Genomic DNA, 15,368 nt, shown 5'->3' with positions numbered 1-15,368 from the left:
TAATAAGGTGTACAAAGGGCATATAAATACAAGTTTGTGGATTCAGTTTGTGCAAATACGTGGCTGCCGAGTGTCTGAGCGTGTGGCAGGGCCCTTATGTGTCCGTGCGCTTCCTTTAGGTGCATGTGCGTCTTTAAATATTCTAATCAATGTTTGTGGCCCTTGGCGAGACGAGGGCTGACGGTGTGCCAACACCACTGCAGCTGGGGACTCCACACACACGCGCGCACACACACCATCACCACAACCTTTCCTTTCTCTTTCCACTACTTCGCTGTGCTCTCTCTCTCTCTCAACAGACGTCGCTATTGCAGGTTTCTTTAACCTCTGAGCAGCCTGATTCTCTGCTCTGCCTTGTCTTACTCCTTTCTCATCCTTTTCTTTGTCTCTGCGTCCTCTCACTCTCTTTCTCACTCATCTAGTCTCTTTCTCTCTCTTTTAGGTTTCAAATTATGATACCCCTCCACTACTGCAAGGAAAACTCCTCCTCCTCAGCACTGTTAATATAGTCACTGACAGTGTGAGCTGCTCTCTCTCTTTCACTTTGTGCCTCTCTCTCTTTCACGCTCTCTCTCAGGCATCTCCCCTAGCCCTCTTCCTCCTCCTCCTCCTCCTCCTATCTGAGCATCCTCCTCTTGTCTCACATCGCTCTCCGTCTCCACTTGCGCTCGCAGCCTCCTGCCCGTCTGCCGTTCTCCACTCTTCTCTTGCCGCCTCTCCTCCTCTATTGCACACACTCCTAGCAGACATTGATGCACGCATGCATGCATGCATACACTCTCCCCTCTCTTGCTGTTTCCCCTCTCTTTCTCAGTCACACTCAGTCCTGTGCAGACTTGAGGATCTCCAGAGAGGAGATGATTTTGGTGGTGATTCTGTTGGAGCTCTGCTGATGAATTTTCTTATTCTTCTTGAGAAAAGAAAACTAGACTCAGAGCAATGTTGATGCAACAGCACCTTTTTCCTCTGTGCTCTGTTGATCTGCCTGCCTCCTGCATAGCATCAGTTCATTTTGGGGGGATTTAAGTGACAGAGAGTGCTGCGCTGGCTGTGCGCTCTGCAGTTTTGGTGTGCTGGATCTCCTTCTTCTTATTATTATCTCTCCACTGAAGAATGCTCTGTTCTATTCACAGTCAGGAATATTGCTACTGCAACTGTCAGTACTCTTGCTGATGCTCTCCACTTTTCTGCCCCGGCCATATCGCAGTCTCAGGCAGCCCGGTCACAGAAGCACCTGTGTTGCACATGGAAATGAGCCATCTGCTGCTGGTTCTACTGGACTCCAGCCTTTAAGCTAGACTTGAGATTGTCTCTAATTCACAGAAAGGCTCTGAATAAATTGGAGATCCTCAGAGTTCCTTTCTGATGAGCTGAAAATTCCTGTATCTTTGTATATCTAGGAGCACCACTGCTAAACCAGCCCTATGGTTTTTGACGTGAGCACGACTGAGATTTTGGCGTCTGACTAAGAGGTAAGGCTGCTTTTACTTTGACTTTGCTGTGTTGCTTCCTGAAGCCATTGTCCCTCTCTCCTGCTCCTTCTGAGCAACACTAATCTTGTACTTTGGATGTAAGGGTGATTCGGTCTCAGTGATGTGGCAGATTTCGCTTTGCTGGATTATTCTCTTGGTCTGCTAGGTGCTTATTTTTTAAAAGAAACTACATCTGCTATCGAGCTGCTATCTCTGCTTCCAGTTTTGTGTGGTCGACATGACTGGCACTGTCCTGTTTACTATGCACCATCCAGTGTCTGTAGCGATGTGTGCTGCTGCTTCTAACCTGCTCAGGAGCTGGTTAGAAGAGAATGGCATTGCAAGCCAGAGGTGTTTAGTGTTAAGTGGCTTTCAAGAATCATGGAGCGTTTGGCATCTCTTTGCACCGACTTGATCAGCCTGCTTGTATGAGTGCACAGGAGTCTGCAGTCTGAAATGAACAACAACTGGAGAGGAGGCTTCAATATTTTCATTTAATGATTTATTTTTTGTCTCTAAAATCCAGGTTTTCATTTTCTCTCATGCTGGATTTTACACCCTCTTGTGTTTTTTCGTGGTTTGCAGAGGTCTGTGATGCCGGCTGCTTCTACTGAATCAAGGAGCACAAACGACTAAAAGAATATCACACCCTGTGTCTGAACTAATATTTGTCAGTGAGATGTTCACACATCAGATGGTGTTACTGGATCACGTCTGTGGAAGGAAAGTCAAACTTGAAGATGACTACATTTGGAGGTCTGCTGTAGTTTTTGGACCAGTGCTCGTCAGTGTTAGTTGGACCAATCACTCGATTTAAGTTAATCTGAAGACCTTAAAGATGAAACGCCACCGATGGGGATAAATATCTCCGATTCAACGCCAGTTGGGCAGAACTGATGAAGCCTCTTGGATGAGAGGTGAAACATCTTCGACCTAAAAACCTCGTCCAGGTCTTTTTCAGCGTATAAAGAAGAAACAAAACAAAACCTTGAGGTTGAGTTCCATCTGTGTCAAGGAGCACTGATGTTATTCTGGAGGCTTGTGTTGGAACAGCACCTTCCAAAGTCACTTAACTTTTTTATTATTCACATATTTTTCATCAGTAGCTGTAATGCAGGAGATCTCTTTATGCTGGAGAACTTGCAATATAGTCAGGAAAGGTACCTTGATCTCTGAGGTAACTATATTACCATGCCAGATATCCATCAGTCTTATCTATGCTCTATTTGTTGACCTGGTCTTGGGTTCAGCTGAATTGGCTGTCCTCTGTCTAGATACAGTTTGTGTGTTTGGCAGATGCTGTGATGATTTTCCAGACTATTTAATAATCATAGCATTTGACAGATGCGTCTGCACCTTTTGGTGCCAGATGATGTGTCTTATTTTAGTTCTGTTGGGTTCTATCTGCTGGGGCATATTGTGAGAACTAACATCTTGGCCTGTTTTGTTCTCCGGTAAATTCAGGTAACTACTTAAAATGACCCAGCATGACCAACCTTTGAAGCCATTTTTGTAAGTGTGGTTGATATATTGTACTTTTAGGACCTTTTCCATAGGGTTCTTATATCCTACCTCTTTGCCTCTGGCAGTTCTGGGGCTCAAATGTTGAGATTGGCCTTAAGTGCAGCTATTTGTTATTGGGCTACACAAGCCTTGTCCTTGCTGTCAGCTGTATGATTAACAAGTAAAGATTCACTGGACTTAAAGCAGTGATGGAGTCAGTTTGAACTTTAGTGGTTCTCTCCCACGTATATGTTGTTCTAGCATCATGCAGAGCCTTTGTTCCAGAGTAATTCTCATGTAAATGGTTCACTGAGGCTATGGACACTTTTGATGGCCCAGTACTGGCCTGCACCTCTTCTAGTGGTTTATTTATTTTAGGGTTGCATTTTGAGATCTGAGTCAACTCCACGACTTAAACTGAAGACAGGACAAAATGAAAGTGGCTGTTTTCGTGTTTGTAACCTCAATGCAGCTGGTGGACAAACAGACAATGCTGTCTGCTGTTAGCCAAAGATTGTTTATGAGGTAAAGAGGCATCACTCTGTAACACACTGAATAATCAGACTGAATTGAGGGTCTCTCTGTTGTTCCAACAACTCCAACAGAGTGAGTCTTCACTGGTAAAACTATCAGTCGATCTCACATCAGTGATGGAAATGTAGCACATTCTGTGTGCACGCAAATGGTAACGCTGCATTTACCTGCATCTTTTCTTGTTTTGTTTGGCTAAAAAGTTGCTTACCTTTTTTAGATCTCACTTTACTGTCTGTGGTAATTTAGAATGGCTGACCTTAGCTGATTGTAGCTGACATGTAGCACACCTAGATAGCCCGTGGATGAGAGTGACAGATTCCTGATTAATTACTCGATTGATCGGTGGAATACTTGATTTCTAAAATAATTAGATGGATGCAGCTCTAATGACAATAAAGAGCTATCTATGCATCTGCGATACCATGTGAGGATTTGCTGTCTCCTTTTTTATATTGTTGTATTTGAGACTCAAATTAGGCATGTTTTTGTCTTTAAAGATTGAGAAAAGGTGTGAGATGGCTTCTTACAGTGACCAGTGGTATCCCACATGAACACAAAATACTCTGCTGACCTTGGATGTTTTTGTATGATGATAGTTTTTGTTGTTTCCCCTGAGAAATGTGTATGCGGTCTTGTTTGTGCTTTTTCACTGGATTCAAAAGGGTAGGGCTCAGTTATAGTCTAATCAGGATTTTCCATGAATTGAATCCGGGGGGTGGGTTGTTTGCTTGTCTTAGACAAAAGATCCTTTCACTGCACTGGCAGCTCCCAGCAAATTGAATTTAACAGAGCAGAGATCATTTGTCTGACTTTTGCCTTTAGTTTGTTTTGTGATTCAGAACCTGATTTCAGGATGCCTGTTTTCTTGTTTGCATCAGTGTGAATCAAATGAGAACAAATTACACTAACAGTCCCAACGAAGCAGATTAACTGAGATTTTAAATGTGAAACTCACCCTTAAACAACTTTTTAAAAATAACTTCTATGGTACTTATTTAATATTAGAGAAAAATATTTTAAAACTCTGACCAAAGAGCTCTGTTGCTCTTCCTGAGGTTTCTTCCATTTTTTTTGTCCCTGTTGAAGGACTTCTGGCAATTTTTCCTTCTCTGATTCGAGGGTCTAAGGACAGAAGGTGTCGTATGCTGTACAGATTGTAAAGCCCCTTGAGTCAGATTTGTGATACTGACCTATACACATTAAAAGCTGACGTGACTTTACTTGACCCACAGAACCAACTGCAGAATCAGACCTGCACGCAACCTGAGGCTTCATTTCATCCAATACTGATGATGGTTTCAGTATAGTCGGTGCTGAATGACCATACTTATCCCATGCATTGCACTGGTGAAAGGCTTTCTCTCTTTCCATTGCATACCTAACTGTAAGACACATAGAGTGCGTGTGAGATGAGAAAGCAGAAGATGGCAACAGGGAGGCGAGACATTAGAGTGCAGGAAGATGTGAAAGGTTCAAGGGACCGTGAAGAGCGAAACTGGGAAACAGCAGGTGGTGTTTGAGCGTTGATAAGAACGAAGTCTGCGATGATAGACACTCGAAAAAGATGTCCGGTAAATTTTACTAGAGAGATCGTGATGAATACTGCAGCAGGGACCTGAAGAATCTGAGGCGTTTCTCTCTTTATGATGCCCTCTCTGCCTCAGCAAGTACTCATAAAATACTTAATCTAAAAAGTAGCTCATACACACTTTGGTTACCCACGTACGCAATGTGCAGCTACTTTACAGCGAAGAGAACATCACCTAAAGGTTTGTTAAGTTGATTTGGTGCTAGAGGATGAGCTGCTGTGTCTTCCAGTATCTCAGCAAATTGGCTCCTGTTGGTCTGATGTAAACCTTCACTGTTGTTGTTCAGCCTGGGAAAAGACACTTTAGTGTGTGTGTGTGTGTGTGTGTGTGTGTGGACAAATCAACAGCACGCGCATTTTCATGTGCAGTTTGTTTTTCATAAGGGACCCATTTACGTGAGTGAATGTTGACTTGACGCTCTGAGTGCTCATTTTGCTTCTTTTTCTTTCTGTTTGGATAAAATAATAAATCTTTTTAATTCATAGCCCACTTGCCATTTCCCCTGAAACACAGGAGACTTTCTTACCCTCCACTAAATTTCATAGGGAAGCACTCTTTACTGTACGCTTAACAGAATCCTGGAGTTACACTCCAGATAAAGATTTTGCATTAACTATGACAAAGGGCCATTAAGTTGTCACTTAAACCACCTTTCTTTATTACACTCCTTCCTTCCCTCTGTGCCTTCCTCTTCATATGTATTTGTTTTCCTGTCCTTCCTTCCGACTTGACTTGCTTTTTTCTTGTCGTATTATCTCCATACTTTACTTTTTACCTTCCTCCCATTTTCATATGTGATGCCTTAGTGCTGTGTTGTGGAGGTTACTATTAAAATGTAATGTTAGAGATTGCTAGTTACCTTGTTAAAAATATAATAAGTAATATAACGAGTTACTCCCTAACACTGCCCCTATGCCAGTGATAGCTGTAGTTGGATACATCAGGTTTGTCCGTCTGTCCACCTGTCTGTCTGTCTGGCCCATTCTCATAAATGTGCTATCTCAGGAACCACTTGAGGGAAATTCTTCAGATTTAGCACAAATGTCCACTTGGACTCGAGGATGATGTGATTAGATTTAGTTGGTCAAAGGACAAGGTCACAGTGACCTTGTCCTGTTCCTGTGAAATTGACTGGTTAGAGGAGGCACACAACCATGAAACTGAAGTTTTTTTTCTTGTTGCCATCATTTTGGAGCATTTTCTTTTTTTGTCCCTTTTTAATTTGTTCCTGTCATGTTTTCCTACCATTTCTTCTTCTTCTTTCTTTCATGTTGCTTTCTGTTCATTTTCTTAGCTTGATCTTCCTTTTATTCCTCCTTCCTTCCAGTCTCCTGCCCAATTAGCCTCCAGGGCAACATTGTATCTCTCGACAAACATAAACACAAAGATAAAAGAACTGATGAAGCCTCTTGGATGAGAGGTGAAACATCGCCGACCTATAAATGTAGTTCAGTTGATTTTTTTCTAATTTTTTTTTCGGCTTACTATGACCTGGATGACTGAGAATCTGCACAGACAAAGATAAAAGAAGCATTTCTGAATTCACCGTAGATGTTTCTTCTTATTCATCACTGACAGTATTCTGCTCTGTAAAACTCTTTGTGAGCGGCCATGCTCTCTGGGGGACGAGGGAAAGTGGAGGCTCCCTTCCTTTCCATTAATCACCCAGCAACAGTCCCTACTCATTTTCAGGACCTCACATGGATTTGATGTCTTTAAATATCCAGCAGGTGAGCGGATCTGCTTTGAAACTGTCTAAACCTGTGACCTGCAGAAGAACTGCTCCATGTGGTTGTATCTCCTCAGAGAATCTGTATCTGAATGTAGGCAAGTTTACTATTTTAGCAATTTAATCCAGTGCATTCCAGGTCAATGTTCCTACAACCAGCACCTCAAGTACTGATCAAACAGGAACTGACGACACCAAGAGGGATCCATCACAGGCTTCTGGTAGTTTTTAGCTTATTTTATATTGCACCACACAGACTTAGTCAGTTTGTGCCGTCACAATGGTAATTATTGGTTTCTTTAAAAGATAATTAACTGGCAATGGTTGAAAAACCCCATTTAAACCTAATTTAAAAACTCTTCCCTGTGTTCTGGGGGTATTTTAGGAATCATCAGAGACTCTTTGAACCATGATGAAAAAACATGCAGTCTGCTGCATGGGGAAACAACTAAAGGTTTTTAACCCGTTTCCCCAGTCCAGTCTAGGCAGCCAGCAGGTTGATTCAGAAACACAGGCAGAACATTTTCTTTATAGTCATTCACAAGGACACTTCTGTACTGTACACCAGTATACTGAGCCATATAAATCTTCAGTATGCAAATGTATATTGATTGTGATTTGGTTCCTGAAGTGTTTCTCAGCTTGGCAGAGACAGAAATGACAATAATATTCAACACACCATATTGCAAAAGAAAAATTGATAAAGCTCACAGCTTTGATTTAATTTTGTAGGAACATAAACTGCGCTGCACTTGCACTGTGTGTGCAACCAAAGCTGATAGAGTATGTCTTTTTAATTTCCAGGTCACTGATCAGGAACAGAGTTAAGGGGGGAAAAATATCCTCCGGTACACCACGGAGAAAATTTGTGGCGCCTTTAATCCTGTGACACTATAAAGATGAGAATCTATTGCATCATATTCATGAAATGTCTGCAGGACAATGGCTGCTGCTGTTCACAATGATAATGCTGGACAAGACTGCATGGGACAGGACATTTATTTTCCTACAGCAACATTAAGCCCCAGATGCTTGAAGGTAAACATTAGAAAGCAAACAGTGAAATCCAGTTTGATGTGAATATTTAATGTGGTGGGGGTAAAAATTGGACTGACTTGATGTTGACAGCTGGGGCTTGAATGTGTTTACCTTGAGGTCTTTATGTGAGTATGTCCTCAAATCTGTCTCTAAACAAAACGGCCCTTTGAGGACCTGAGAAAGGGTCAGGCGGGGAAAGAAAAGAGCATCTCTCCCATCTCCTGTCTTCTCCATAAATGGCTTTATCTGCCCTTGCCACTGAGCGACACTGACAGCCTGCATTAGCAGCTTGGAACTGATTTCACTTAAGAGTTTGAGTCCTTTGAGAAATTGATTTGTCTTGTAGAGAAGAACAAAAGCCAGCACGAGGTCGATCTGAAGGTTAGGAAAGCTGCCGTGTAGAGAGACTTGGACGAACAGACAGTGTAGTGAGACAGAGAAGCAGGTGCTCAAGGGAGCTGATGGATTACATAAGCAAAGCAAATGGATTTAATAATGAGCCACAACACATAACTATCCTTCAATCATGGAAGAAACAAATTAACATGAATGCGCGGACATAATTTAATATAGACTTTTGGCGTCACTCCTTTCAATATACACATGGATGGATGGATGGAGCCCTATATCCCCTTGAACCTTAAATTGGAGTCTTGAGTATACAGTAGGTGATTAAAATATCTTTCAGCTAAGGTGATCACTGGCTGGTAAGAACTCCCATGCACTGAACCTATGTGAAATGGAAAAAGGGAGAGATGGCGCCTTAGTCTGATGACAAAATGAGGCTGGCTGACAGTTGTCTGTGCTACAAGCTTCATATGAAGAGCTGGGCCCCAAAAGGAATTTGTAGTATCTGATAGCTTAGGGCCACAAAGCAAACATGTGATTTAATGTTAGGAGAAGAGAGACATTTTGTTCCTGAATAAGTGGTGCCGTTTTTGAAATGACTAGTCTCAGTGTGCACTGATCTGCAGGTAAAAACATGTCTAGACGTAGAATAAAAACTGAGCTAAGTGTGGCTAAATAGGAAAGCCATGTACAGTCTAACCGTTATTTGAACAGAATTTTAAAAACCTGCATTTGAATGTACATCTGGGACTTGCTTCTCACTGAAATATACTGAAATCATATGAAACTGATGAAGCATAAACTGCAGTAGACATCTAGATAAACCTTCCATTTTAAACAAATGTACTGTAGCCCGGCTTTGAGACAGCTGTCTGAATATCTTTAGTAGAGAGGCTTTCATGGGTGGTTGGAGACATAGAAACAGCTTTAAAGCCATCTAAGATCAGATAAGATGAACCTTTATTAGTCCCTCAATGGTGAAATTCAAAAGGCTACAGCAGCAAAGGGATAGAAACAAGGCACTCGGTGTTAAGAACAGAAAAGTGACAGACAAGGTATTATCAATATAAATATAATTTAAGAAATTCTAAAAACATTAGAAGCTATTGAGGAAATATATACTGCTCAAAAAAATAAAGGGAACACAAGGGAAAATAAGACATTCAACTATGTAATGAATGGTATTTAATAAGAATATTTCATTCATTCAGATCTAGGATGTTTTATGTTGTGTTCCCTTTATTTTTTTGAGCAGTATATATACTCTCTATATATAATATGCATTATGTTGCCTTGTACTTAGGTAATGACTGACGTTTAATCTAATCTAATCTAAAATAGTGGGCACGGGACAGTAAACCATAGCAAGAGCCAAACCGTGGTGCCCTTTTTTTTTTTTTTTTGAATCAAAAATAATTCTGAATTGAATTGTGAAACCAAGAATGTGAATCGAATCATGACTTTGCCAAAGGTTCCCATCCCTAGGACCCAGAGGACTGTGTTTGGTAACACGGGCCTCTCTTTATCACTGAATTACTGTGAGCGTGTACACACTGCTCAGACGTGGGTGTGGGGCTGAAGAACATGCATCGACTTGTTTGGCGAAGGGGCTTGCATAATTCTGATGTTATAAATCAATGTATAAGTCACCTAGGTGGAAAGCAGCGGTGCCCTGCTGATGGATTCTATGATGTATGTATTATTATTGAACCTTGCAACAAGGCTCTGAAAAATGACCACGTTGCTGCCCAACTGTTCATCTGTCATTGAACTAGTTTATTGATGAGTGAACACAACGCTGTAGCTGAACACTAACAAAAAAACAAAACAATAAAGTCTGAGGTTTTCTTTTTATTTTCCCAAATGCTTTCACAAACTGAAATGTGCACTGGCGGCTCTGTGTTACTGCAGTAGAGCAAAGCAAGCTGTTCTCAGACTGGAGAGGGAGTATTGTGTAATCAGCATACCATGAGTACTGGACTGTGTGAACGCCAGCGGCTCATGAAGGATGATCATTGTCTCGGAAAGAGACTGTGAACAAAGAGGAAAGTGTGAGAGAACAAGAGGAGAGAGTGACAGACGAGTTCAAAAGAGAAACTTGAAAGCAACAATGAAATAGAGGGTCACAGATATGAAGCGAGAAAATAAAGGAAAGAATGAGAACTTCAGAGACTGAAGAGAGTGAGGAGAAAAAGGAAAAGTACTTAAATTTGTCTTCATGAGGCCAGTGTATTTCATCATTGGGTATCTCTTTAATATTGCTAAATTTATTGTTTTGTAATACAAGACAGGTTTAAAAGTGGTGTTTCTGAAGTCCTCCATTATCCATCCGGGCTCTGAAATCACCTGTCAATGTGCTTGACCTGCTTTCTGCCTCCTGTTTTCTGTGGCAGCATCATCAGTGTTGTGAGAAAACACCTGGGCCGGGTTTTAATGTGCATAAAAGAGCAGGGTCAGCATTTGGTGAGGAGGTCGACGGGCTGCTGATTGGTGAAAAGGCGATGTGATGCACATGTTGTGAAAATGGTCATTGCACAGGTAGGAAATCAGGAAACACAGATGTGCTACCCGCGCCTCACGCCATGCATTTGTTGAAACATAGGGCCCATCATCTCTCTGCTACCAGCTGTCTAATAACATAATGAAACTCCCCAAATTAGTAACGATCCTTTATGGCACATAGTGTATCAGGCTTTCAGGATAAGCATAATGCCTTGATGTACGTTAGAAACATTTTTTTAGTCTGGAACAGGTGGTACATGAATCGGATGATTTAATTTTCTCAATCAATCAATTGGTGTGTAGATGCATCTGTTTCAGTTTCTGTGGTCACTTCCATGCATGTTGTGTTTGTTTGCTCTTCAGCTGCTGCAGCAATATTGTACCACGCTTGTACGAGGGACTCTCCAAATCAACTTTGTGAGCAGATGTACTATTTTACAAACTGTTATTTGTATGTGAATATGAATGAGAGTTAGGGCTTGTGTGTCTGCATGTGTGTTTTGTATTCAAGTATTTTCATGTTCGGTGGCGTTTACATGGAAAAGGAAATCATTGCCGGCTCCTTCCCCAGAGCCACAGAGAAAATTAAATCACTCAGGATGTAAAATGTGTTCATTATTTGATTTCCATCTTCTGACACCGGCCACTGTAACCGGCTAAACACAAGTGCCTTTAGCACACGGATGTAAGTGCATAACAACACTGGTGTATCATTTTAATACAGATGTTTTGCTATAAAGCCAGTCAGAACTGAAGATTTTGCTGATGGTTTCTTTTCTTCTAATGAGCATTGCAGCCACATACTAAAAATGCAGGCTGGAATGTTTGCTGACTGCAGTTAGAGCAGTATAATTGTGCTTTTGGCTTAGTGTTAAATGAGCTTGTCCAGAATGTACAAGAAAAACTAATGGCACTGTTTGCAGTTTCCTTGTTTTCTGCATAAATTGGTCATGAAATGTGATCCGATCTTCACCAAAGTCACAAATATCAAAAAACACACTATCTCTAAGCTGATGAAACACAAACACTCGTAGTCTTTCATGTCTTTATTGAACATAACCATTAAACATAAAAAGTGATGGTGGAAAAAGTCTTATAGTAACACCAGCAAGATGACCTAGGATCACGATTTGTTGATTTGTATGTAGCTGGAAAGGGTTACTGTTACATCCGTGACCCGGGCCGCCCCCAGTACCTCGGTAGCAGGCACAGGTAGTTCCAGCAGCTCCGCCCCCGCACAGGTGAGAGTGCGTTCCAGGCGGCGAGGCACACCTGCTTTCAATTATTGGAGCAGTATATAGGGTCAGCATTGGTGCGTCCTTGTCGCCAGATTATCATATGTTGCCCTGCTAGTAATGACATTTCATGCTCATGTCATGAACTCAGGGTTATGAACTACTCCTTGATCTGTGCTCCTCGCGTCACACTGCAAACTGTATTCATGCATAGTAGTGTTGCATCGGTTTTTGTGCCCTTCTCATGTTTTAAAGGGTTTCTTTGGTTTGGACTGTTTTTCTGGGGACTTTACGTTTTCTGAACTGGTCGGCTTTGGCCGTTTTTTTTTTTTTTGTGTGAATTGCTCCTTCTCGCAGAGCTCCCAAGCACGAGACCAGCCCACTCGGTGTTCCTCTCAGCGATCCTGGGGCAGCACCGCCAGCCCACGTCGCACCACCCAGCTACCAGCGCTGCCTCATTAGGGAACCCACACACAGGACCTGGGATCTCTGGCACCAGTCTCCCCCTCCCTGGACTACTCCCTGGGCCTGTGGCACGCTCAGCTATTCAGGCCCCCAGAGTGACTACCAGAAATAGTCTATACCATACATACCTGCTGCATGTTCTTCTCTCACTGTCTGTTCTTATTTAGCGAGCTACGCCTCTTATACAACCCCGGGAAACAGTAGTCCGGTCAACCCAGTGTGCCCAGCTGCCCCGAGATCAGCGGAAGAGACCAGCTCTGTTGTTTTGTTTGTTTTTGTGACGCATTAAAGACGTTTTCCTTGTCTAGCCTGGGTTCGAGTTCTGCATCGTTACTGGGTCCAAAACCACTCTAAACACACGGCTCACCATAACAGTTACAGAGTCATCCCACAGACTCTAGATCAGTCCACAGTTAGACATACTCTCTATAAATGGAGACGATGTGGTGCTGTGGCTACTCTCCATGTAAGTTTAACATCTCTGTTCATGAGTCAATCACATGCAAAATACTGAACAGACATGGTATCCACGGCAGGACACCACTGAGAAAAACACTGTTCCCCATAAACAATACTGCAGCAGCCTGAAGTTTGCCAAAGATCACCTTGACCTTCCACAGCACTACTGTGAAAATGTCCTGTGGGCAGAAATGAAAGAAGAACTATCTGGGAAGAGCAGACACCACTACGTATGGCATAAAAAGAACCCCGTAGCAACATGAAAACATCGTCCCAACAATGAAGTACAGTGGACCTGGACCACTTGCCACTGTGGAGGGAAAATAAATTCCCCAGTTTATCCAGGTGTCCTACAGGATAATGTCAGGGTGGCTGTCGGCAAGCTGAAGCTCAGAGCAAGCTGGGTGATGCAGCAGGACAATGACCCTAAACATTGAATCAAACCTACAGAATGGCTTCTGAGACACACAATCCTTCTTTTGGAGTGGAGCAGGCCTCAGCTCAATACAGAGACATGGATGACCTCAAGATGTTCACACCAGTCATCCTAAGAATATGGCTGAGCTGAAGCAGCTCTCTCAGGAAGAATGGTCCAGACTTCCTCCTGAACATTGTGCAGGTCTAATCCACGGCTACAGCAAGCGCTTGCTTGAGGCTGTTGCTGCCAAAGGTGGTTCAACCAGTTATTAAAACACAGTTGCCATAACTTTTTCCACTGTCACTTTGTATGTTTAATGGTTCAATAAAGACATGAAAGATCATGAGTGTTTGGATTTTATCAGCTTAGAAATATTGTGTTGATTGATATCTGTGACTTTAGTGAAGATCAGATCACATTTTACGACAAATTTTTGCAGAAAATCAGGAAACTGCAAACAGTGCCTTTAATTTTTCTCAAGACTTTATAGAGTTTGTTTATATGGACATGTGTAAATGCATGGTTTGCGCTGTAATCTTCTGTGTGTTTATGTGCGGCTTATTGTTTACCGGAGGGCTGAATTAGCTGCAGTGATCCAGACTGAATTGCAGAAGCCAGCAGGATATGAGCTAATACTGACTGAATGAGTGATGGTCATATTTATCTGTTGAATGGATGGGTGCTTTGACTAATGACCGCCTGATTTTTCATTTTCTCAATGCCTGATTTTGCAGGGATTGTTGTTCTAAATTAAAAGATACATAGGACAGCGAGTAGCAGGGAGTGAGCCTGGATTAAAAATGGGTAATCATTGAAAACATCCTCAAATTCTCGCTGGCCATATTTCAAATGTTTTGGGACAGTTTGACACAGTAAATTGTTGTCTTTTATAATAGAGTTTAGCAACAGTAAAAAGAAAACAACCTTTCTCACAAGAGCCACTGTGTTTCACCTGTCTCTTGTCAGTTTTAATCTCCAGCTTCCAGCCAGTCAGCGCTTACTCACACACCACTGTACACAACAGTACAAATGAATGAGATGTCGCTTGGGTACCAAGTGCACTTGAAGGTGTGTGTTGTGAGCAAAGTCAGGAATAGTTTCTTCTATTCAGTTAGTTCATGGGATCAAGCTGCTTCAACCAAGAGTCAAGAGAATGAGTTGTTTTTGTCAGCAGACAGATGCTGTATGAGAAAAGATCTAATTAATTTACTCAGCTGAATGCAACAGTCTTATGGGACTTGTGAAAAGAGTGTGAGGCTTAATTGTGATGGTGGATTGGCTTGGATCAATGTTTGGAAAGTCTGTGCAAGGGAATTGAAAAATCATGAGCTCCGGAGCAATTATATCATATTCACTTGATGTCTTTGCTAATGTCCCATTTTAGCACAGCCGGCACTTGGGAGGCTACCCAAGAGAGCAAATAAGCTTAGTGTTGTGTGCCAAGATGAAAATGATATTTACAATATCATTTCCCAGAATGCTGTCAAATTACAATTGATTTTAAAAATCCAGAGGCCTTTTTGGTTCACATTTTAGGAGATGCATTGTGTGTGGACCACTGTTGTTACCCACCAAAATCTAGCTCTAATTTGAAGGTACAATAGTTTTTGATTTATTATTTTAGAGTAGAAGATTTCTTCTGCAAGAGAAACCCTGAGAACAAATGACATATGTACAAGATCATAGCATAGTGATTAGGTGCTGAATCCAAGATGGCCGCACACATGTCGTCGTTGTTGTAGTGTGTCGCTGCTTGTTGTTTCGTGTAAATTTTCTGCTGTGACCTTTATTGAGTTTCAGGTTGGCTGCTTTGAATTTGTTCGCTATAGTGGGTATGTGAGCTCACTTGGACAAAGAAGAAGACAATCAATTGCAGACAACCTGGCTGGATGCTGTCGCGGTTTCCTGTGAGTCTGACCAGATTGAGGCCTTCCTTGTTGTACAACTGTTCCACATTATACTTTGGTGGGCCGTGACTAGCAGAGGGCGAGCTCAGCGTAAGGAAAACTGTTGACTACCTTACTGCTAGTCGCAATTAGCGTCGGCAAGGGGGCTGTTGGCTGTGGACCAGAGGAG

The 15,368-nt window shown here is 42.1% G+C and overlaps 1 protein-coding gene across 6 annotated transcripts in view; it reads left to right on the top strand.

The window, feature by feature from the left end:
- Nucleotides 1-15,368, top strand: part of sgcd (sarcoglycan, delta (dystrophin-associated glycoprotein)) — a 241,934-nt gene that overhangs the window by 15,590 nt on the left and 210,976 nt on the right. For 2 of the 6 annotated variants that reach the window (XM_020615173.1, XM_020615169.1), the window contains exon 2: nt 1,401-1,472. The exons of the other annotated variants lie outside the window; for them this stretch is intronic. The gene's annotated coding sequence lies outside the window, so the exon portion shown is untranslated. The remainder of the gene's footprint in view (nt 1-1,400; nt 1,473-15,368) is intronic. 6 annotated transcript variants of the gene reach the window in all.

The sequence above is a fragment of the Monopterus albus genome, unplaced genomic scaffold (genome assembly GCF_001952655.1).
Source record: "Monopterus albus unplaced genomic scaffold, M_albus_1.0 scaffold159.1, whole genome shotgun sequence".
Lineage (NCBI taxonomy): Eukaryota > Metazoa > Chordata > Actinopteri > Synbranchiformes > Synbranchidae > Monopterus > Monopterus albus.
This window is presented reverse-complemented; position numbering and strand designations above follow the sequence as displayed.